Raw genomic sequence first — 25,208 nt, 5'->3', positions numbered from 1 at the left:
TCTCTCATTCTCTATTGGTGAAGGCCGTCACAATCCTGCCCAGGTTCAAGAGGTGGGGACATAAACTTCATTTCTTGATGGAACAATTGTCAATTTGTGGCCATGTTTTAAACCTGCCATACCTTCCATTTATCTACCCATTGTCCCTGTTACTAAGATCCTTTATTTGGTCTAAGAATCTTTTGGTTACAAGGAACAAAAGAAAATTGATGTTAGCTTAGGAAAAAAAAACATGGATAATTTATTATAAGGATGCAATGCTATCGCACAGAATACCCCAAGGATGTCACTGTAGTCCTATTGTGTGCTCAGTGCCAGTGGGTGCTGAGGGGTTAATGAGGCCACCTCATGCCTGCTGATGTATCTTCATACCTGAGCAGTGATGTCCTAACCCTGCAGGCCCTCATGGAATGCCACTAAGGGAGAGCCTGGAGCACTGTGGCAGGCCTGTCACACATAACAGACAGGAGGCCAAAGTATGGGGCTGGTTGTATGTTTCCTGGGTAAGAGCTGGAAAACTAAGAGTCTAGGAAAGGCTGCTTAAACACATGAGTCATTCCGGGAGGTGATCTTCTTAGATCTTTCTTTGCTGTTCTAACCCTCAGGCTGACTTTGGCTAACGCCAGCTTAGCAGATTCAATCAATCGTTCATTAGTTCACAATATTTATTGAGTCTCACGGCCGTGCCTGGCACTGGTAGTGAACAAGACATTCAGGGGCCTGATAAGATGAAAAAACGCTCTGACTTGGGCCCCAGAAGCCCTGATTCTGCCAGTTAATCTCTAAGTGACATTGGTCATGTAGTCAATTCTCCCTGGGCAACCTCAGTTTCCCCATCAGTCACATAAGAGCCTTGACCTTGAATATCACTAAGATCCCTTTAGAATCTCCAGAAGCAAGATGATTCTGGCACAGCAGGCACTCCTAAAATTTCAATCCTCAACCTCAAGTTTATTTTCTGTCTTTTGCCTTTACTGCTGGCTGGCTGGCTTACTCTTGGTGTAATTTATTTAACTGAGCTGTACTGAGCAGTTTGGAACTGAGTTTGCATGAATCACTGTCCATAAAATCAAGTTAAGTGGATTTCATTCCACTCAGCGCACCTGTGTATATACTGGGGGAAAGAAGCTGGATTTTCTTGGCTCTCTCAGACCACTGTTAGAATTGCTTCTTTGCAGATATAGCATTCCTCCTGTATTTATAGTCCATTGTTATAACAGCCTCCTTCAGAGACCTGAAAGTAAAGTGTTGGATGCAATTTTCCCTTCAGATCATTTTATATAGCTGTCCTGTTTCTCCTTCTAGCAGGAAAAGCTGACATTGATTTCCTTTGTTTTATCAGAGTTGGCAAAAATCAGATTCAACTTAATTCAATCATTTAACAAATATTTATTGAGTGTTACGTGAAGTCATACTGAGCTAGGTATAGGGGTGGGGGTTCAGGGAAGTGTCATGCTGGTCAAAGACCCTACAAACTGGGAAGAGCTAACTAACAACAACGCGAGAGAATGTGGTTGCCAGACAGAAGCTGGGACGCTGGATGCGTCGGGTAGAGGAAGAAACCAAGGCAGGTGAGTGAGCTGGGGAGGAATATGGGGAGTCTGGGGAGGATGCTGAGCTTGGGAGGGGGATTTCTATTTGGACCACCACCCACATTTGCCTCTTCCCATCCCCATCGGACATAACCAGCACCAGAGTCATATCATTTCATTTCATCATTTTGTAAAAGAAGGTGATCAGAAAAAAGAAAAAAAGAGGTTTTGAGTGGAGATGAGCATTCATGGGAAGAAGTGCCCGAAGGGTCTGCTCTGGTGCTTGTGAAAATGCTTCTTCGGAGCCAATGTGAGGGATTGTAAAGAGATTTATTTTGTTTTGTAACAAAGCCAGAAGCACAGGCAGGCTGTAACTAAAATGGCGGTTCGAGGGGCTGGCTAGTTGGATCTTTGTTCTCATTTTCTGTCGTGTGCAGTTTTTACTCTGTCACAGAATAAACATTTTACAGTTTTCCTGACCGATTTCAAGTGATTTTGGAAATTCTATTCCATTTACCCAACAGGACTCTGGACGACCTATTGGGACCTGAGGGAAGGGCGGGGCCTCCCCCTTCCTCTGACATTGTGCTTATGGCCATACAGTTCTTTTGAGAAAAAGGAGCTGCTTTAAACAACTTTAAACTTTAGATGCACCTGTGTTTGCACCCAGGCCAAGACCAAAATTTGCTTTGCTTAATGGCTCTGTTTGTTGCGCTTTCTTGGGATACGACATGCCCACCTTCCTCCAAACAATCATCTGGGGACCCTGAACGCCCTCATGGGCTCTAGGCGGGGTGGTCTCTGCCAAGACACGCTGGACGGCGCCACCTCTGCCCGGGAGGAGCGGCGCAAAGCTCTACAGAGCAGTTCTTCCAAAGGTGGTATCATTCAAGCCACGTGTAATTTTAAAATTTCTAGTAGCCACAAAAAAAACCTAAAAAGAAACAGGTTAGATCGATTTTAATAATATATTTACTTAATCCAGTATATCTAAAATATTATCATTTCAGCATAGAATCATGATAATTTCATGTTAATCATGAGGATGATTAATGAGACATTTTACTTTTTTTCACACTAAATCTTTAAAACCCTTCTGTCCAAAGAGGGGATTGAGCACATTGGTTTCCAAGGATTCTCTGCTATTGATGTTTTCAGAAGGTAAAGGTTAATAATATAACAACAGCCAGCACGTGTTGAGTGCCAGCTATGAACCAGACATAATGCTAAGCACTTTATCAGCTTTAATTCATGTAATTTTTGCAACAACCTTTATGAGGCAGGGCTAATATTTCCTCTTTACAGATGAAAAGGTAGGCTCAGAGTGGGAAAATCATTTGCTCATGGTCACAGAGCTAGGAAGTGGCAGAGTGAGATTTTGAACCCAGGTCCCAGACTTCAACAGGCAGCAGAAAGCAGCAGATTGCATGGCATTTCATCTCAGCTCTGTTAGGAAGGCTGCCTCCCCTGGACAGTTGTCACACTAAATTGTGGAATCCCTGACAAACCTGTGGGTCTGTGCAACTCAAGAAAGAAGAGCCTAGCACTTCTCCCAAGGAACGAGGAGGTGGTGTTCTAGGCAGTCATTTTGCCGATCAGAAGGAACAGACTTTCAATGCTCCACTTAGGTTAAGGAGACACCAGACGGATGGTCAGCCGGCATGGGCCAGTTTTATCTAATGGGTTCTTTATAGCCCAGGTAGTTTTGATTAGTCCATGACCATGGCATACTAGTTACCAATTATTTAATATCACCATGGATAGACAGAAAAATGTCTTGTTTATAAGAATTTGGAAGTTGGATAATCTTCTCAGAGGAGTCTGGAGAGATTCTCAAAAAACAATAGACAGCTCTCTAGCTTGGGTAGATAGCCAGACCATGTGCTTAATGGTCCTTTGAAGTCCTGGACAGGCCCCAGGATCTCATAAACGCATCAACCATGCTGGATTGGCTGCTGTCATTTGGAGAAAGTAGTAAGTCAAACCCACCAGAAAGGCTGCATAATGGAAACATGTTTTTGCCAGCGCAGCTTTGCCATTTCCTGCTTCAGTTACTCTAACTTGGTATTCCTTTGGGAACTAGCCCTCCTTCCCCACTTTCTTTCTTGGTTGGACTGCCCCTCAGGGTGCCCCATCCTCCCAGGCCAAGGGAGGGCCACGGGACCCAGGGAGGCTGCTCCGGTGCTCTCTTGGAACGTGATTCCTGAATCAAAAGACATGAAGACAGAAAACAGCACAGGCGCATCCCCCAAGCAGTACCTTCAAGAGATTGACCCTGGTTTCTACTATTTCAGAGAGCCAGTTATTTAGCCTTTTTCTTCAATTACACCTCATAGTGTGCTAATACTTTTATTTTCTGAACTTTCTAGAGTCTGTTTCTGTTGCCTGTATCCAAGAAAACCCTTACTTGCACAGGGTTCAGTAGTGAATGTGAGTGCTTTACTCTTAAAAGTTTTTAATCCTAAAAGTCAGAACTGTTTTTCCTGGCCCAACTCCCCACAACCCCAGAACCTAAATCCTTTCTCTTCCATTTCCTCCCAGAGTTTCCTGGGCCAGGGTGGAAAAGGGCTCTTGTCAATGTGCTAAGCTTTACCTTGAGGGATGAGTGAGGACACCCTTTAAATTACCTATAAAACCCTTTGATTCACTCAGCAGAGGTTGCCATGGGCAATTTGCTAAGCTTATTGATTATTTTCTGTTTAAATTAAAGTTTGATGTCCTGGAACAGGCTGTGCAGTGCATGGAGTTAATGGAAAAGTTGAGATCCAGGGGAGAGACACTCACTGGGGAAATGGAGGGTATTCAAGGGGAAAACAGGGAGTCTATGAAGAGGAGATTGTCAGCGCCAAGTTGTAGTAAATATGATGGCAATAAAAAAGATAGAGAATGGAATTCTTTTATAGAGAAGGGCAGCTTCCTGGACATTTAAAGCCTCAGGGAGACAGTAGGAGAAAATGTATTCATTCCACAAATTTTTGTCGCATGCCTGTTATATGCCAGGCATTGTGCTGGGCACTAGGGAGAAATAGTGTAGAAGGTATGATCCTTGCCTTTACTTTAAATCAGTGGTTCTCAAAGTGTGGCCCCTGCCACAGCAAAATCCCCATTGACTGGGAATGTGTTAGACATACAGCTTCTCAGGCCCCACCCTAGACCTACTGAGTCAGAAACTGGAAGTGGGGCTCAGTCCTTTCCAGTGGAATCAGACACATGCTACAGTTTCAGAACCACTGCTCTAGATCCTTAGGCTTCTGCCAACCCAGGAGCTCAGTTTATGTCTGTGTTATTATTGCCAACATCTATTGAGCATTTATCATTGCCAGGTATTGCACTAAGCATGACATGTGGGTTATTTCCTTTCATCCTCACATCAACCCTTTTCATAGGTGAAACAGAGGCACACTGGAAGAAAGTGGAGTAGGTTAGAATTCAAATGCAAGAGCTTAACCCCCTTGCTCTACTGTCTCAAAAACGCCAAGCTCCCGAAAGAAAATGACTCATTCTGCCCTGGTCAGTGTTGATCTTCAGATAGAGACAGAACCATGGTTTCCCCCAGATGAGCTATATTGTGCAGTTGGATTTTAGATGCTGGAGGAAGAAGTCAAATAAGGGCAGCAAGTGTGCAATGGACTTGGAAGGAGGAAGAAGAGATGTTGGGCTATAAGGGAAGCCAAGCCAACAACTCCACATGCATAGCTATCCTTATCTTAGGGGAGACTCGAATTCAAAATCACCATGCACTGATCAGGTATGAGAAAATATTGTCAATTCAGTAAATCACAGACAAAACACTTCACATCGTGATGCCTAAATTCAAGCCCTTTAACTCTTCCACTAATAGTGTGTATTAGTTTCCTATTGCTGCTGTAACAAAATCAGTATTAGTTTCATATTGTTGTTATGACAAATTACCATAAACTTAGTGGTTTAAAAAATATGAATTTATTCTCGTAAAGTTATGGAGGTCAGAAATCTAAAAATCAAGGTGTTGTCAGGCCTGTGTTCATTCTGGAGGCTTCAGGGTAGGCTCTGTTTCCAGTTTCTGGAGGCTGCTTGCAATCCTTGGCTTATAGCCCCTTCCTCCATCTTCTCTCCTGTCTGACCTCTGCTGCTATTCTTACATCTTCTAAGACTTTGAGCCTCCCTCTTGTAAGATCTCTTGTGGCTCTATTAGGCCCACTTAGATTATCCAGGATAATCTTCTCATCTCCATATCTTAACTTAATTACATCAGCAAAGTCATTTTGTCATCTAAGGCAACATATTCACCTATTCTTGGAATTAGGATATGAACATCTGGGGGGAGGGAGGTACTGCCTATCACACTTTGTAACCTTGAGAAAATTCGCTGTGGTTTTTTTTCCTGAAAGCTTCCAATTCTCCCCAAAATGGGAGGTATAATTATTCTTGGTTTACTATTATAGGGCTATAATAGAAATGAGTGTGTGTGTGTCATTTCAATCACAGATGCAAATATTATTTATTATTGCCTCAATTTTCTCACCTGACAAATAAGGATAAGAGTGATGTTTCTTCTTTATTCAGTTAAAAATATGTATTGCTTACTTACCCTGAGCCAAGTTGTATTTGTGTTGCCTTGGAAAGGACTTGACATAGTGTCTGCCCTGAAAAAGCAACACTCAGTAAAAGGTAGTTGCAGTAGTTGTATAAGTTAGTTCAGTTTTAGGGCCTTAAATATGTGTCAGCAATAGATAGAGATGAGGCCAATTCTCTTGAGTAGCCAACTATTTGATGACTCATATCATGGTGCAATGTTTAGAAAGGAGGCAATAAGCTCAAGTCCCAAGATGCCCTGGTGATCATGAACTTAAGAATCTGCCCCTGAGCTGAGGGTCACAGGAGCCTCCACAGTCCCCTTAGTAGGTGACAGGGTTAGGACTGCATGTGCCCACCAGAGGCTGTTATTGTCACTCCCCTGGGTCTGCATTTGTTGGTGATCAGAGGAACAAAAAGCAGCAGTGGGTCCATCAGAAGAGAGACATTAAAGTTGATTAAGTGAGTGGGCCAATTAGCGTCTGGCTTCATGCAGTGTGGAGTTAATTAGCCTCTACAAAACAACAACAGCTGCTTTAATGGTGGAGCAGGAGGCCCAGCAGAGAGGAGCCATGGGAAGAGAAGTGATAAGGCTGGTGCTTAATAACTTGGCTGCAGTGGGCCCTGCCCCACTAAAAATGTAGAACAAAGCCCTGGGCCAACTTCCCTGCATGGTTCCAGACAGTGCATGGGGCGGAGCACCAGACCCTTCCAGTGTCCTCCCCTTAGGGGGAAGCCAAACTCAGACCTCAGACTTGAGTTTCTTTTTGAGACTGTTTAGCACAACTTAGTCTGCATCCTTACAAAAATCACTACTCTACACATTTCATCTTGATCCTGAACTTCATAATCCACATTGTTTCCTAATGGTGATATTTTTTCCTTATTACAAAAGTAATACATATTTATTGGGGAACATTTGGAAAGTATAAAAAATATATAGAGGGGGGAAAATAGCCCCTTCACCTTGAAATAGATTCATTCATTAACCACTTATTGTTCACCTCCTAAATGCCAATGCTGTTCAAGGTGTTCAAAGAATGCATCAGTTTTGGATTTTCTCCATGCAAATAAATATGCTGTTTTATAAATTGGACATACTCTGCATGGTCTTTAATAACCTACTGTTTTTTAGCAATATGTCATGAGCATTTCCCCCATCTCATTAAATATATTTTTAAACTACTCAGCCTCTATGGTTCCACTAATTAAGCTATGTTTTAGTTGTCCATTTATTTATGCCTCCTGCTTCCTCTTCTAACAAAGTTCTTAGGGCAGAGACATTTATTTTTTTTACCACTGTATCCCCCATGCCCAGATTAGAGCCAGGCATGTGGGAGGCACTCATTAAAAATGTGATGAATGAATGAGTAAGCACGTGAGGGAACAGCTTCAACCAGTCCCTTCCATGGGCCACTGAGGTCGCTTTGACTTCTTTGGCATTGTAAAAAAGGCTACCACTTAAGATTGGGTTCAACTCTAAGTGTCAGAAAATGGCCCAAAGCTGTGGCTTAAATAAGATAGAAGTTCACTTCTGTTTTGCAAAACTTCAGAAAGTTACTCCAGGGCTGGTATGGCGTGTCGCTGTCCATGAACATGGACTCCATTTCCAAAGTCACCTCATTTTGCAGTAGGGCTGCTAAAGCTCCAACCCGATTCCAGCCAAAAGCAAGGAAAGGAAGGAAAGGGGGCGTGCACTCTTTCTTTAAGGGCCCTTTCTGGAAGTTCCTTAAATCACTTCTGCTTGGTTCTCCTTAGTCAGAATTTGGTCACGTGACCATATCTAACTATAAGGGAGCCTGGGAAATATGATCTTAATCATGCAGCTCATATTTGGGGCTACTGTTAATGAGAAAGAAAGGGAAGAAAATTGGGGGACTGTTAGTTGGTATGGCTCTTGGACTTCTGCATTGACCCCATCCTCTCAAGTTAGCTCTTCCCTAACCTGACCCTTAGTTTTCTAAATGGGGATCTGGATGTCTGTCAGGTGAGCCTAGTTTCGTGGCCTGAGGCCCAGGATCAGTGCACTGGGAGGGTTTCTGAGCCTTCACCTCCCTGCTGTCAACTTCATCTCACCAGTTGACATAGTCATCACCAAAGATTGACTCAATAAAGATGCCCATTTCCCGGAGGATGTTTTTTAAATTAGTGCAAAGAGGAAGTTGCAGCTGTGAGGACGGGAATCAGGAATTTCTGAAATGCAATGATTATTAGTAACAATCAATCAAACGGCTTTGTAGGACAAGGGAGAGAAAGGCAGCCCTCAAGGATGCTGTGTGAGACGGGGATGATGGGCTGCCCGTAACAGGAGGCAGTGAGGCTCAGCCCCGATGTGGCCAAGCCCCGGAGACAGTGAAGGACTTTGTAACAAGGTTTTACTGCTTGCAGTAAAAATCCTGCCAAAACGCATTCAGGAACGTGCGGGGAGACGTGTATTCATTATTATGCCCCTAGCAGCTATCACAGGAAACCATCTGGGCTCAGATGGCCTATAAATTTGCAACTTGCAGGTGGGTGGGCTACAGGGAATCGACAAAGCGGGAAGTCAAGGCGTGAAGTGGATCTGGCAGGTTCCACGCACAGGGCTAGCTTAGAGAGTCGCCATTCCTGGCAGTGACTTTTCTTTGTAATTTTTTTTTTTATTGTGAAATATATCACACAAGAAAAGTGCACAAAACATAAATGTGCACTTTAACAAATGATCATAAAGTGAATACATATGCAACCTACACCCAAGTCAAGAAATAGGACTTTGCCAGCTCCCAGAAGCCTCCCAGGTGCCCGTTCCTAAACACGAAGATCATGATCCTGACTCTATTGAGTATAATTTCCTTGTCTCACTTTACTGTTTTGTCATTTAAGTATTTACCCCCAAATGGTATAATTTACTTTGTAATTTTTTAAAAATATATCTTTATTGATTCCAGAGAGAGGAAGGGAGAGGGAGAGAGAGAGAGAGAAACATCAATGATGAAAGTCACCATTGATCGGCTGCCTCCTGCACGCCCCTGACCGGGGATCGAGCTCGCAACCTGGGCATGTGCCCTGACCAGGAATCGAACCGTGATCTCCTGGATCCTAGGTCGATGCTCAACCACTGAGCCATGCCTGGCCGGGCTACTTTGTCAATTTTTAAACTTTGTACTGTTGTACAGAATCAGACAGTCTACAGTCTTTCTTGTGTGGATTTGTTTTGTTGGCTCAACGTCATCTTTTTAATATTTATCCAGATTGTGTAAGATTCTAGTTTGTTCATTTTTGTTCCTGAATATTATCCCACTTACCTACTTTACTGCTTTTGGACATTTTATGCTTCCTGGGCATTTGGGTTGTTTTCAGGTTGAGGCTATTACAGATGATGCTGTTACGAACATTCTCATCCATAGATCCCAGTGCACATATATACGAGTTTCTCCACAGCTGTGATTCTCAAACTTCAATGTGTATGAAAATAGTCTAGAGCTTGTTAAAACGTGGATTCCTGGCTGTCCCCCTAAAGATTCTGATTCAGTAAGTCTTGGGTGGTGCCCACATACTTTCATTTCCAACAGATTATTAGGCGATAATGAGGCTGCTGATCCCTGAGACACCCCTTTGGTAGCACTGGAGAGCAGCGGTTGGCAAACTATGGCCCACACGCCAAACCTGGCCTACAATCTGCTTTTCCATGGTCCATAAGCTAACAATGTTTTTTAAATGGCTAAAAAATGCAAGAAAAAAAATTCATGACACATGAAAATTATATGAAATTCAAATGTCAGCATCTAGGCATAAAGTTTTATTGTCACACAGCCATGCTGATTTCCTTAAATATCATCTGTTAACACTTTAATGCTCAGGAAAGCTGAGTAGCTGTAACAGAGACCATTTTACTTTTTTGGTCTTTTACAGAATAAGTCTGTTCCTACCTGGTCTAGAATATATGCTGTTGTGTGGAATTATTGTGTTATAGAGAATGCACTGTAAGACCTTTACCAGAAAATGCCAATGTCTAAGGTGGCTGTACCACTTCACATTCCCATCAGCAGTGGATGGAAGTTCCTGTTGCTCCACATTCTTACCAACACTTTGTTTTGTCAGATTTTAAATTTTAACCAGTGCAGTGGTATCACATTGTGCAGTGGTATCACAGTGTGGTTTCAGTTTGGATTTCCTGATTATTAATAGACATTAAGCACATTTTCAAGTGTTTATTGGCTGTTTGGATTTCTATTTTAGGAAATACCCGTTCAAATTTTGGGCCCCTTTGGGGTTGTCTGTCCTCTGTCCTTTTCTTTACACGTTCTGGACACAATTGATGTGTGTTGTAAATATCTTCCCCTACTCTGGGGCTTGCCTTGTCATGATGAGGTTATTAAACAAACAGAAGTTTTTAATTTTAACATAGTCAAACTTATCAAACTTTTTTATGTGTTAAACCTTCCCCTACCTTGAGATCATGAAGATACTGTCTTGTATTATCTTTTTAAAACTTTATTATTTTACTTTTCACATTTAGGTCTTAATTTACCTGGAACTGACTTTTTGTGCATGGTCTGAGGTAGGGGTCTAATTCCATTTAAAGGATACTTAATTTTTCCAAATCACTTATTGAAATGCCACCATTTCCCCACTGTTCTTTGGGGTTGCTTTTGTCATCAAGCAAATATCCGTGTATATATGGGCCTGTTTCTGGGCTCTCTGTTCTATTTTACTGGCCTGTTTGTCTATCCTTGTGCTAATACCACACACACTTAATTACTATAGCTTTATATGTGTTGAAATCTGGTAGAAGGAGGTCTTTCAACTTTGTTCTTCTCTTCAACAGTGTTTCAGCTATTTTTGGCCTGGATGTTTTCCCCCCTTTAATTTATTCACAAAAAACATGAAGTTGATAGTAAAAATTCACTACTGACTGGTAGCAGGGCCAATGAAGACAACCTCTTTGAAAAGCAATTTGGTAAAGCTCTGATTATTAAACCCTTCTCTCCCTTCCTCCCTGCAAAAAAAGGATATACACTTTAACCCACTAATTTTATTCCCAGAAATCTATCTTAAAGAAATAAAAATTCAAAACAGGGGGAAAGTTTCGATTCAACAACCTTCAGGCTCAGTGTCAGATCTACAAGCTGGAGGTACAATAATGAGGGTGCCTACTCCTACCTTCCAGAAGCTTCAGGGAGACAGCCATATGAATGGGTCATTGCAATCCAGTGTGGCAAATGCTCAGACAGAGGTATGTACAAGCACTGTGTTGAAAACAAATGTCAGGCAACGGAGGAATGGGTAAGTAAATTATGGTACATCCAAATGATGGAATATTGTAGTTATTAAAATAAAGACTGTAGCCTGGCTGAGTGGCTCAGTTGGTTGGAGCATAGTCCTATACGCCAAAAGGTTAGGGGTTTGATTCCCAGTCAGGGCACATACCTAGGTTGCAGGCTTGATGCCCTGTCAGGGAGAGTACCAGAGGCAACTGATGGATATTTCTCTCTCCCTTCCTCTCTCTCTAAAATCAATAAAAAACATATCCTAGGGTATGTTAAATAAATAAAACAAAGACTGTAGCAACATGGATAAATGATTTTAATACAATGCTAAGTGAAAAAAATCATGCAATGTTGCAAAGGAAATATAATCATACCTGTGGGAAAGATAGATGCACTGGAAAAATAATGGGAGGAATATGTTATAAGGATAATAGTAGTTTATGACTGGGGTGATTTTTTTCCTTTTTTTAATTTTCTAAACCTTCAGCAATGTGGCTATATAAACTTAGAGTAAAAATATAAGTAAAAAAGCCACTTCCTATTATAAACTCACTTCTTTTTTTAGTACCTGGCCTGTGCGGGGCAGTATGCTAAATGCTTCACATGTGTGATCTCATGTAAACCTCCGAGCCTTACAGGATGGGTGGTTTTAGTTTATTACCTCCTCATGAATAAGAGGAGGAGGCAGGTGAAGGAACTTGCCCCAAGTCACACGGTGAGAGGCGGAGCTGCCAGTCTGTGGTCTTAGTCACGGGCCCAGTCTGCCTCCACTCGCTAAAGAACTGTGGCATCTTTCAGAGGGAAACGGGTTCAAGGCTGATTCAGGTGCGATTCTGCCTACAAGATAGTAGGTCATTAGCCTCTAGACCCCTCCGGCCCAATGGTTCTGATTTTCAACCCCATGTCACACTAACTAGCTAGGTGATCTTAGTGACCGAATCCTGCTGAGCCCCAGCTTGTTCTGTCAATGGCAATAAACGGAGCCCACCTCATAGGTTGTTGGGTTGATTAATGAGATAATATATATCCCAAGTCCTACAAAAGGGAGGCATTTGTTAATTTATTTCCCTCCACCCAAGGACACAGGAAACTTTAAAAAGCCCCAGCCTTTTCCTGTCACTTGGCCTCTGGTTATTGTCCTGGGTGTAATGGAGTGGAAAACTCTATACATGGCTCCCTCTGACAGTGAATTTCTAATCTCAGAAAACTTAATGGTTTTTGTCAACCTGATTGTCCAGTGAGAGCGGATTAGGGGAATGACTTCCTTGTCACTGGAAAGTTGACTTGCTTCACAGCGGTTTTCCTGCTGCTGGTGGGAGGCATGATCGATACAACACAGACCTAAATACTTACCTGTGGTTTTGGAGCTGAGGACAAAGGTTGGGAGTTCCATTTAAGTGCTTCAGCCGTTTCCAAGTAGACCCAGGCGTGATGTGCATTAAGCGGTTTAGGCTGGTGACCCAGAGCTCTGCAGTCTGAGGGGCAAAGAAATCAAGCAGTTGCTTTCTCCTGACCAGCGATGCGGAGGCCCCTCTGGCCCAAGCTGACTTTGTCCCCTCTGCTCCAGTTTTCCTGTCTGGGAAAGGAAGGCCCATTAGTTGCTGTCTGGACTGGGCAGGGAGGACGGCCTTGCTTTTTTCTGTATCAGGACTTCCCAGACAGAATGCACTGAGGCACAAATGGACAGTGACTACTAATGGAAACTTGGTTCCAAATCCCCCTCCTCACTGCCAGCCTGCCACCCAGGGCATCTTTTGCCCAGGCTACACCCTGTGGCAGATGGAACTGAGACAGACCTCAGCAGGGAGCATTCGCCAGAACTGTCACCTAGTGCACCTCCTGACCTGTCCAGGGAAGCCCTCTAATCCTAGAGGGCAAAGCAATGCTCTATTTTATCTGAGGCACTTAAAATATGTTACTTCCTCAGGATGTCATCTCTGACTTTTCGGACTAGGTAGGTCTCCTGTACTTTTCCTTCATGATACTCATTCTCATTAAAAAGAAATCAATAGCTATATCCATTAGAATGTAAGCTCCATGAAGGCAAGGACGTTTGCCTGCTGTGTTCATTGCTGGTCCCCATTTCGTGTTTACACACATTTTTGGCACATAGTAGGTACTCAGTAAATATTTGTTGAATGCATTAATGAATAAATCTGTATAACTCCTTTTTTCTGACCTGCCTCCTTCTTTGACTAGACACTCTGTGAGAGAAGGAACTGTGTCTGTCTTATTTACCCAATACCCTTAGTACCCAGAGCAGAACCTGGCACATAGTAGGTGCTCAATAAACATTGAAGGCATAATAAAGTACTTAAAATGTTTTACATTGAATTAATGATATTACTCTTTTTAAAAATGTATTGATTTTAAGAGAGAGAGAGATCGATTTGTTCCACTTATTTATGCATTCACTGGTGGCTTCTTGTATGTGCCCTGACTGGGGATCAAACCTCCAACCTTGGTGTATCGGGACAACGCTCCAACCAACTGAGCTACTTGGCCAAGGCCTAATGAAATTACCTTTAATCATTTAACTTAAAAACTGCAATACAGTTATTTTAGAAAAAGAGTAAAGGAAAAGACACATATTTTATTAATATCACCACGATTATACAGCTGCTTTAATTATTTTGATGCTCTTCTTTTCACAGTTTTTCACCTGTGTCTTTTACACACTATTTTAATCAGGCTATTTTAAGCACACACATCAACTGTCCAGGTGGCAGGGAGTTTTATGAATTTAAGAGCAGGAAGGGAGGCCTGAATGTGCAATGTGTTTCTTATTGTTATAGTTAATTGTTCGTCCTACAATGGGATTGATAGCATCATGGGAACTTCTAGTGAGAAACATTGCTCCCTGAAGGCCCGTTCCTGGGGTCAAGGCAAATCTGGAAAAAATTTGCAGGTTAGAAATAATCCACAGGAAAATGCTTTATTTTTATATTCTCAAATCAGGGAACTTTGCCATGGCTGCTGCTAAAGGTAAAGCGGTTGATTATGTACATTGCAGTGGGCTGTGTGGCTCAAGGTTCATCTCTCGCCTTTTTTAATTTGAATCATCATGTGGGAAATCAACCCAGTTTCTATCTTTCAGCCCCTGGCGATACAGTGCCAACAAGTGACTGCTACTGTAATTATAGAAGGGAGGAAACCACTGTATACTTTAAAAAACAAAAGAAATCAAAACCCTGCTCTGTTATATTCAAAATATGTTTCTAAACATTTTGAGGGAAAAGGTACTACTCCCTGTAAGAGGCCATCTGTAATAGCAGAAAATTCATAGTTTACAAGGAGGAAAAGTCATGCAAATTTCTCATTGATAAATAAGGCAGGCGGGAAATTGAGTGATCTAGTGCTGGGGGAACACTTCTGGCGTTGATACAGACTCTGTGTTGACTGGAGGAAAGAGACATGTATATCTTGACCATGATCTTTTGCTTTTTTCTGTTTCTGACCTGGAATAGACAGGAATCAGGGGTGGGGAGAGAGGATTATCTAAGATTAATAAAGCAGCACTCCTTCAGGAGATGGTTCAGTGGAAAGGCAGAGGAGCTGGGTGCTAGATCTACCCCTGCCCCCACCTTAGTGTGGGAATCGGGTCACCTGTCTGGAAGTTAGGAATGACGAGGGCCACAGGCCATCTGCATAGAACTGTCCGAGATCAAATAAAACATTGGCTGTGGATGCACTTTGAAAAGAGTATAGGCAAATGTTTTTAATTTTATTTTTCAATTGCAGTTTACATTCAATATTATTTTGTATCAGTTTTGGGTGTTAGATACAGTTGTTAGACAACCGTATAGGCAAATGCTTTAAAATGAGCAATAAGACTTAATGCTGCAGGAGAAAGCTGTGCTATTGAAAAGCCCTGGTGAGGAACTTCAATATCCAAGCTCCAGCAGCAGTTCTGAGCAAGCTGAGAACCCAGAACTTTTGCATATTAGAGGCACGAAGAGAGAAAGAGAGTGCATTTTCTTAAGCATACAAAGGATTGCCAAAGTTAAGAGGTACTTGATAATAGTTGAGCTTAATGGGAAAGAACATCTATGTCTGTTTCTATTTCTTTAAATTTTCCTTTCTGTGATATTGATGTATTTGTGAGACAAAGATGGCAAAAGAAGACATCTATTTATGCAAAAATCCTAAGAAAGTTAGATTTCTAAGGCTAAATCCATGAGTTTTATCTCATTTCTCCCCAGATGATTACAACTGAAACTGCTAGAGCTGACCAACAATATATTTCCTTTGACACACTCCATTTCTTTTTACCTTATTGAGTTCACTTAGCCATTCAACAAACAGGTATCCCCTTGAATGTACAAAGAGGAAATAATTAGCTTCTCTAAGGCAGGTCTTACAGTCCCAAATCTATTGGGCATTGCAAAGATCCGAAAGAAGAAACTAAAGAAAAATTGCAAGATCCTAGTGCCATTCAGAATTCAGAAAAGAAACACCACAAGCAGTAGCAGGGACTTATGGCTACATGTTTTCCTCCCCTTCCTGGGCACATAGACTACATTCCCCAGTGCCCCTTGCACTTCGCCATGGCCACATGACTGAATTCTAGTCAACGGACTGAGAAGTTCTATGTGTCAATCTTTCAAGCCTGGCCCATAAAAGAAACCCACACAGTGCTCCTCCCACACAATGCTTCTTTTCCCCCTCATCCAGCTGAGAGGAAAATATATATGGAATAATATATATGGGAAATAAACTGTAGCCACTATGTCTAAAATGGTGGCAACCTATTGAACTCCTTCAGTGACAGATAGAGACACGAAAGCAGGATATAAGAGAACGTTGGGCTCTTTAGTAGAATTCCTACCTGTGGATCTCACTTTTGGCTTCTCTTACTTTTCTGCTTTCTGATCTCTGTTACCATCCATGTCCTACACACGGTCTGCCTACTACTTGGTTATTATATGCCTAAATTGGGTTTTGTTTACACTTCCTTAGACTCAAGTTCTCAAGAGAGGAAGTTCCATCTGTTTGGTCTTACATGTTTCTGGTTCCTGCCTGCCCCTTCTCCAGCCTCAGTCCCACTGGCTCACACGACCAGCCCTGCTCTGCAGTTGAGTCATCTCTGAAATTTATCACCCTTATGGGCTCATAGGATGTGAGGACTGGGGATTCCACAGTCTAGAGAAAGACAATTAAGTGTCCCTGGGCTTCCTTGGGCCAGGGGAACAGTCTCTAGAATTGTGCTAGAGCTCTGACCTTGTGACCATTCTCTGGCCTTGTAATGTGGGAGATTTCAGATGGGAAGGCTGGTGCTGTTTGTAGATCTGAAAATGAAGTCACTTTTAATGCAGATTATCTGTAGCTAATTAGGGTACAGGCCTGAAAACAGCTCATAGACAGAAAACATTCTGAGTCCTGAGCCAGTGGGAAGAAACCAGTATAGTGGGTTCCCCAAAAGTCCATCATCAGAGCTATCCACATGGGCAGGGCCTCCAACATTGATCTCAGGGAAATTGGGGATCCTTTGTTGCTAGTTTCCTATAAAAAACATCCTAAAGAAACTTTCTGATCTCAGGAAAAAGGAAAAAATTGTTTTTTTATTTGGAAACTAATGAAAACACCTATAAAGATAATGATAATAGCTGATATGTATTGAGTCATTTCTATGTTCCAGGTATTGTTAGGAACCCTTTAAATATTTCACCATGTTGAATCTTTACAACACCTCCATGAGATGGAGGCATGGAAAGGTAAAATAATATGTCCATGGTTACACAACTAGTAAGTGTCAAGAACTAGAGTCCAAACACAGCTAGCCTGACACTAGGCGCTGTGATCTTAACCTCTGCCTCATAGTGCTTAGTTTTAGAAGAGGCTGGGTTGTATGCAGGGCTTACACAGAGCTGGTGGAAAGTCTCAGGTGGAAAATGCCACACCAAAGCAGAAGCATCACCAGGAGCAGGTACAGATTCTCGGGCTGGACCCAACGTAGAGATCAGGCTCATTCATATCACAAGTGGGCAGAAAGCCAGGCCAGGAACACGAATGCTCAGAATCAGGTTGCCATGTCAGAATAACAAGCACTGGAGGCCTGAAGCTGGGCGGGCCGGGCAGGCCGGGAGGAGAGAAAGGTGATCTGCCAGGAGGCAATCGACCTGGCTCCTCACAGGCGGTGTTTCCTTCGTCCTGTGTGTTTCTTGGCTCACAGTTCAACCCCTTTGTACTTGTAGAATCTGGACCTCAAAGCATTAAGCAGAGAAGTTAGAAAGGGGGGCAGAGGGAGGTCAACTGGAGCTAAGAGACCACATCAAAGTATTTTCTGGGCTGAGCACCCCCAATGGGCCCACATGGTGCCTGGGGGACTCACCAGGAGATCTAACACGTGTGCAGAAGTGAGAGAAAATGGGAAACAAGAAAATGAGCATTTGAAGGAGGGCAAGGACAGAAAAAGAGAAAACCGAGGTGATTGTGGTAAGAGTCAGAGATTTGAGCTTTGGCAATTACTGCCCTTGCCCCTCAGTGCTGGGCCCAAGAAACCTGTGTGTGGGGGGGTACACGGGAGAACAGGCTGTGCCAGACAACCTGGGCTTCCTTTCCCCCATTTGTCCACTCTTTTTAGTGAGTTTTGAGTACAAAATATCTCTCCCTAGGCAGGAAGAGCTTCAGTAATAAGATGCCCGGACACATAACATAAGATGGTTATGACACTCAAGCCTCTTGCAGAAAGAAAATATTTTTTATGTCATCATAAAACTGCCCAGCTCACCTAGGCCTGCTGTGAAAGTGCTGGCTCTAAAGACAGAAGGGAGATCAGAGCATCCGACCTGAAGCTTAGGCAGAAGGCAAAGTCTGGGATACGTGCCCCCTCCCAGCCAGAGTCAGACTGGCCTATCTGCCCTGCCCAAGCCAGCAGGAAGCAACACAACATTAGGGAGGAAAAGGAGAGGACAAGTTGGGGGTAGGCTGGGGGTGGCTCTGGCCTGTCCCAGCTCTGTCCGGAGGAATGAAGCCCAAGAAAGGCTCCCTGGGAGGTGGGAGAAGTGAGTGGGGGGAGGGCATGCATCATGTGTGGCTGCCCAGAAGCCTCTGCTTAATGGAACACCTTGTCCTAGCTCCTACCTAAGGTAAGCAAATGCATGTCTACCGGGCTGGGTCCAAAGAGCATGCCCTCAAATGAGAGGCACCCCCATGTCTGGGCTCTGGAGACAGGAAGACCTCTGTCCAAATGTCGCTCTGCCGTTTCTGGCTGAGTCACCTTGGATGACTGCCCATCTCTTAGGCTCTGTTCGCTCATCCGGAAGTTAGGAAAAATAGTGCCCATCTAGCAGTGCTCTGAGGCTCAGAGGAGGTGAATGCAAAGCACCACCTGCAAAGCTCAAAGCATTGTATCTAAAAATATTATTGCACGATTGTCCCACCCAGGGCCTTCATGATGGTGTTCAAGAAATGTATCCTTTGAGAGATGCAGATTTCTCACACAGGTCCTGGAGACACAGAGATAAATAAGGGCACACAGTGAGCAGGGGAGACAGGGCTCATAAACACCTGATGAGAAAGTGCCTCATAGCACGAATGTACAGCTTTTCGACTGTCAGAAGAAAAGTGTCCACCTAGGAGATCTGGGTAGTCAACATCTGATCTGGGCCTTGAAGCGTGACCAGGATTTTATTGGGTGGGCAGTTATTGGTAGAGGAAGGACACTTATTTTAGGAAGAGAGAATGGCATGAACAAAAAGTGTGGTTGTTGGATACAACCCCGAATATTGGTAACACTGTGCATGGTCTGAAGGTCCAGAGAGTATGGTCCGTGATGAGGAGTGGAAGAGGGGGGTGGACAGGTAAGTTGGCCAAGACCCAGAAGTGGCTAATGTAACTGAAAGTGACCTTATAAAGCAGTGCTATCCAAGACGACTCTGTAATGACGGAAATGTTCTACACTTGCACTGTCTACTACGGTAGCCACTGGCAGCGTGTGGCTAATTGAGCACCTAACATGAGGCTACTATGACTAAGGGACAAAATATTTTGTTTTATTTAATTTTGATTAATTTAAATGCAAATCTAAATAGCTACATGTAACAAGTGGCTACTATATTGGATAGCACAAACATCAAAATGATACTAATTTCAAGTGTGGAGAGAGAGCCCTTAAGGCCCTCACCTTGCAGTCCCATCCTCACTCATGAAATGGGAGCCCCCACGCAGGCCATTGTTGCTGTTGTGTAGTCAAGTGGGTGAGTTGGGCTGAACTACAACATATCTCCTGCCTGCAAGCTGTGCACCCTGACGTGGCTGTGTCTGCTTAGAGGAAAGAGCAGCTTTTTCTAATTCTTACTAAGGTGTCATATAGACTGGCAGCAGCTCTGCGACCTCTAAAGGTTTTGCCCTCAGTGGTGCCCGCAGGTCGTCAGGTTTCCTCTCTGCTCCTGCTTCCCAGAGCCGCAGGGCCACGTGAGCACACCTGGGGCATGGCCCAGGTAGAGAATGCGGGGTGCTGGCTGGTACTGAGCCCTGCTCCCACGAGGTGTGGAGGCCGGGTCCTCAGTTTGGCTGTCAGTGTAAGGTTCTGTTCTTCAGTCCTAGCTGTCCACAGCAGGTCTCCTGGCCTGAACTTGGGAGGAGGTCATAGGAGGTTCCCACTTTGGCCAAAGGTTGAAAGGACGGTCATTATTCAGCTTAACCAGCAATAAAGCATATTTTATAGTTTAATTCCCACTGGGTTTCCTGGTCTGTTTCTCAGTTATGTCTAATACAATACAAAAGAGAAGAGAAGGAAAGGTCAGCTATTACGTTCCTTCAGAAACCCCTTGCCTCCCAACGCAAAGGACATGGACACACTTTCTAGTCCTGAATGCAAAACAGTGACATATTGTTGAGCCAACAGACCCATACATGACATACATTCTAAAACAGGCACAGACTTTCAGTGTAGAAGAGAATATTGAATTCTAAAATCTCATTGTAAGATGAGGAAATTTGGGTCCCAGAGAAGTTTAATGACATGTTCAAAGCCACACAGACGTCAGCGGCAGACATCAGAGACTGGATCCCAATTCCTTGACCTAATCCAGTCGAAATCATAAAAATCAGAGGTTGCAAACTGGTGAACATTGGTTAAAGTCAGACTGCCGAATTTATTTTTTTAACATGCCCAGCGTTGGCCCATGCAGGGTTTAAAAGAGATTTTGGAATGATTTTTCTATACTTAAAAACCAGAAGAATTCACCTGGAAATCCTGATTAGCTATCATTTCTGGCAGGAAGGGCCAGAAGCAAAGCAGTGCCTGATCCTGTCTCAAAGAGCAGGAAAGAGGAAAAATGAGAGATGTGGACCATCTCTCATTTGTGATCACCCAAAACCATCAACCTGGATCCCAAAGTAATAACAGTTGCTTTTAAAACATCTGGTTTGCAACTCACGATTGCTTATTATAAGGCCTTAGAGCTTTAACTTGTAGAAGTTTAAACAAAATGTAGATCATAGAGATCATTTGGTTGAGCCAATTCATTTTATAGATGAGCCTCATTGGGTCCCCAGCCACACAAACCTGCAGATAAATTCAGGGCCACAGAGGTGGTAACCAGCCAGAATTTGATTGGCTCCCCTAGTTCCTGCTTTGTGGGGGCTGCAGACCCATCACGCTCCTCTGTAAAAATAGTTTTGGGAGCAAATCCTTAAGAATGTTTCTTGTGGACTTGCATGTATTGAGGGCCCTGATTTCTGCACCAAATGCATTGATGTACAACTCAGACATACAGGCATTCAATGAATGAATGAATGTGTGAGTGAGTCAGGGAATAACCTCAAAATTGGGTGCAGCTTCCTTCTACATGTTACTGTTTTCAGTATATAATCTTTTCAATTGATGGATCTTGAGAAAATATTAATATTTATGTCAGTTATAATCTATTTTATAAGTAGATGCAAGGTCACCCTGATTTGGAGAACTAAATCAGAGCAGTGGTGTACGATTTTTCTGGATGTTTGCTGTAGTCTCATAAAAATATTAATATTTTTATTGCCCCCAAGTAAAAACAAAACAAATCTTAACTTCACTAGGCAGAAACTCAGAAAAAAAGGGGGGGGGGGCTGCTGCCCAAAGCCAAGGCAACTGAAAATGGCCCTTTGAGCACCACCTTCTGAAGCCACCAGGGCCTTCTTTCTCACCGCCAAGCGGGGGACCCCAATGCCTGGTGTCTTGCCATCCACAGATACTTCAGTGAAAAGCCTTTGAGTCAATTTTCACTCCCTCTCTTATTATAGCTCTCTTGTTCTAGGACTCCACTGGGGGCCCCAGAGCTGTCCTCAGAGACACATCTGCTCTCCATCCACTGTTAGCCATTGTCCTTGAATGAGACAAATGTCCCTCAACTTTGCCTCTCCTTGGGACAAGTCATCTTCTGAGAGCAGCTTGGTCTTGCATTGGTCCTCCAGGCTGGAGGACCGATGTCCCAGCATGTCGAGACCCAGCTTAGGCCACCTTGTCTGTTACATAACGGTGGTAACATTGGAAAGAAAGAGTCAAGTGCTGTGCTCTTTGCTGCTGTCTAGTAGAGAAGTGGGGGGCCTTGTTTGGCATTTGCTGGGGTCCACTTGACAGGCGGACATCACTGGTCATGGTGACTGCTCTGAAATGGGGTCTATGATTTTGAGGGCCTTTGGCAATTGAAAGTGTGTTCTCCATAAACATCAACAGGCTGGGGCAGAAATCTCCACAATGAAACCCTTTTTTAATATTTAAAAAATAAGTCTCAGGATGATCTTTGGGACAAAAGGGCAATAAATTACAACTTACTATGTATATCTTTTTAAATCCTCACAACAGCATGGAGGTGGAGAGAGAAAGCAGCTTGCCTGAGTAAGAGAGCCAGAATTCAAAATCAGGTTTTTCTAACGACAAAGCTAGTGTCCTTCCCTTAGTGTTGCCCCTCTGGAGAAACTGGATTTTTTTTCTTTCTTTAAAGCACCCTAAGTCACACAGTTATCACTGGGATCTCATAAAACACCACATCCCCACCAGTCTGAGCCTCTGAACAGCACACATACAATTAACCCGGAAAAACTACTGTTTGAACCGCCCTGGCAGAGAGCAGAGCTTCAGAACCCCAAAGCAATAGTCATGGCAAATGCCATCTGATTGCCCAGCCCAAGCTTGGCCTAAAACCCTTCTGCAGGGTGTCACTCTAAAGATAACCCAAAAGGTCTCAGAGCTTCCTGGTTGTTAAAACAACTACAGTAGCAGGAATTGAGGCCTAAAGATCAGGGGGTAGAAATGAGGAAGGAAATGGCATGTTAAATAACTATTTTCCCCAACTTGCCCTGTTCTTTCTAGATATAGCTCCAACTTGCATAGTTACAGAGGGCTAATCTGGTTGATCAAACACTGAAAGTTTTCTATTGATTTCAAGGCTGTTCAAATCTCTATGTACTTTGAAGTCTGGGGTGCAGTAGAATTCCTGGGAGATTTTATGCTTCTACCTCTGTGAGGCTGGTTTGACACAGGTACCCCGTCAGGAGGCCTTTCCCAAGCCGCTGTGTGAACTGTCCGAGGCCTGCCGTAAAAGAAGTGTCAGTGTAGTTCGCTGCCCTTCCAAAGATCTGATCTTAATACCCTGCTTTCATTTTGCCCCTTTCTGGTTGCATCAAATCTGTTGCCTCTTTGGTTCTTTCTTCCTCTCCCCAGCCACACTATTCTACTTCAGATCAAAGGAGTTCCCCACATCCCCACGTCCCCACGTCTAAGTTTGCTCCCAGGAGGGCAAAGCAGGGATAACTTCCCTCCTCCTTTCCCAGGTACACAGGGCACTACTTAGCTGATGACAGTCTCCATCCCCAAGAGCCTTCGACTTCAAGCTCTCGAGTTGCAGTCGGAGAAAGGGTTTAGTTTGATGTGGTTGTGGCAGTCATCGCCGCATCTTCATACTCGGAGCCCCAAACCACGCTCCCGCCCATCACCCTCACTTTCCATTTCTCCGGGAATCTTTCATCTCTCTACCACGAACCTCACAGCCTTAGCCAAGGCTGAGACTGGGGCCGGAGGGCGGTACATTTCCTTTCCTGGTTGAAATACCGACGGCTGTGGCTAAGCCATTCCAGTTTGGGCTCATTACAGAGAACAAGAGAAAGAGAAAGCAAGAGTGAGTGGGGCTGGAAAGACTGTTGTTACATGGTTTCCCTTAAGCCCCAGAAATAGAAAGCCAGACTTCCGACTGGCACAGTCCCTATGCAAACCACTAGACCACACTGCCAGATAAGAAAAATGGTCGATTGTGTCATACTTCCTTCATCAGCTCCTGTTTCTGAAAATGACCCTGAATTTCAGAGAGCCTTGCCATGATCCTGAGATTTAGAGAAGATGAAAGAAGGAGAACGGGGGATCAGACATGTCTCTTTTCTGGTATAAATTTATTTTCAACCACAGAAATAAAGGAAAGAAAAGATTATGAAAGACTAATTATGAGCTAGCTTTATTATTTGCATATGCAAGAGAAAGAAATGAACTGGACATCTACGGGCATTGAGAAGGGGAATCCGCTAGCTAAAGAATGTGTCCTGGGCCTTTTCAAGTCACGTGTGTCCATTTATTGAGTACCTACTATGTGCATATTCAAAGAAGATACAACACCTACTTATCTGAACTAGATTCAGACTCACCTAGATTCCAACTTCGCTGCTCTGCGCCACCTCCACCAGGGAAATGATTTTGCTTCCCTCTCGCAGAGCAGCCTCGGCAGGCGCCTGTGATGTCAGCCGCTGCAGGAAGAGTGATGGCTGGGGTGTTGACAAGCTCCTAATTGGAAGGTAGGAGGTGCCGCCAGAGATCAGCTCTAAAAGATATCTTTGGACCAGGGTGGGCTGCTAATGCTTGGAAGAGACTCAGGGGTGAGGTCTGGTGAGCTGTCACCCTCGGATAAGGCCTGGCCCAGCAGACAAACAGCGCAGGCAGGGGGAGGCAGCTGACAGACAGGCCCACATGGGGACCCAGCCGTTTCAGGAGAGGGACGCAGTAGCATGCACACCAGGACTTCAGGAGTCAGTGAGCTCGCTATGATGTGGAATATAAGGAACGGAGAGCCCAGGATGGCCCCAAAGCCCAGGATCAAAGAGGCAGGGCCAGGGGAGCAGCTGATTAGAGCCTTGTGGTGAAGACAAGGGAAAGGAGAGACGGGAGTCGATTTTATTCAGTCAATAAAGAACAAACTGCTTATGAGTGACTTCTGTACACCTATAAGTGTTCCAGGCCCTGAGGGGTTCAAAAGAAGAACCAACTTAGAATTTAACATCTAATTAGGAGGTGATCAAATCCATACAGTGAAATTATTGCTGGGCAAGACAATATTGGCACTTGTGCAAGCTCTTTCCTTGAAGTATCTCATTTAATCCATTTCACAACCCTACACGGTGGGTGCCGTGGTTCCTGTTTTAGAAATGAGGGTGCTGAGGTTCTGAGAGCTGCGTACCTTTTCTAAGTGTGTCCAGCTAGTAAGAGGCCCCACCGGGATTCAAACCCAGGTCTATGTGGGCCTCTGAGCTTGCTGTACAGCCTGCAGCAGGGGGAAAGTTGTAAATACTCACTGGCTGATGGTGCAGGAGAGAAGTTAAAAGGGAGGAGCCGTGGGAGGGAGAGGGAGCTAGAGTGAACAGGGTCAAAGATGGCTCTTGGAATTGGAGGGTCCGCTGGGGCTCATTCAAGGCCGTGGGTCTGGAATCTTCTCCACTTTCTGAGCCAGAGCATGAGGATCTGAGTGAGGAGTTGAGCCACCTAGCCTTGCTGTCCGGCGCCACACAGAGGCCCTCCCCCATCCGCCTAGGGCATGTGTGGTAGGAGTGAGCGAAGGCCCCACTCCATCAGATAGACAACCAGGCCGCACCAGGCCCGGCCCCACCCGAACCATGGGTTTGCAACACC

The sequence above is a fragment of the Miniopterus natalensis genome, chromosome 11, assembly GCF_054644295.1.
Source record: "Miniopterus natalensis isolate mMinNat1 chromosome 11, mMinNat1.hap1, whole genome shotgun sequence".
Lineage (NCBI taxonomy): Eukaryota > Metazoa > Chordata > Mammalia > Chiroptera > Miniopteridae > Miniopterus > Miniopterus natalensis.
The sequence above is the reverse complement of the archived record's forward strand: the minus strand, read 5'-3'. Positions refer to the sequence as shown.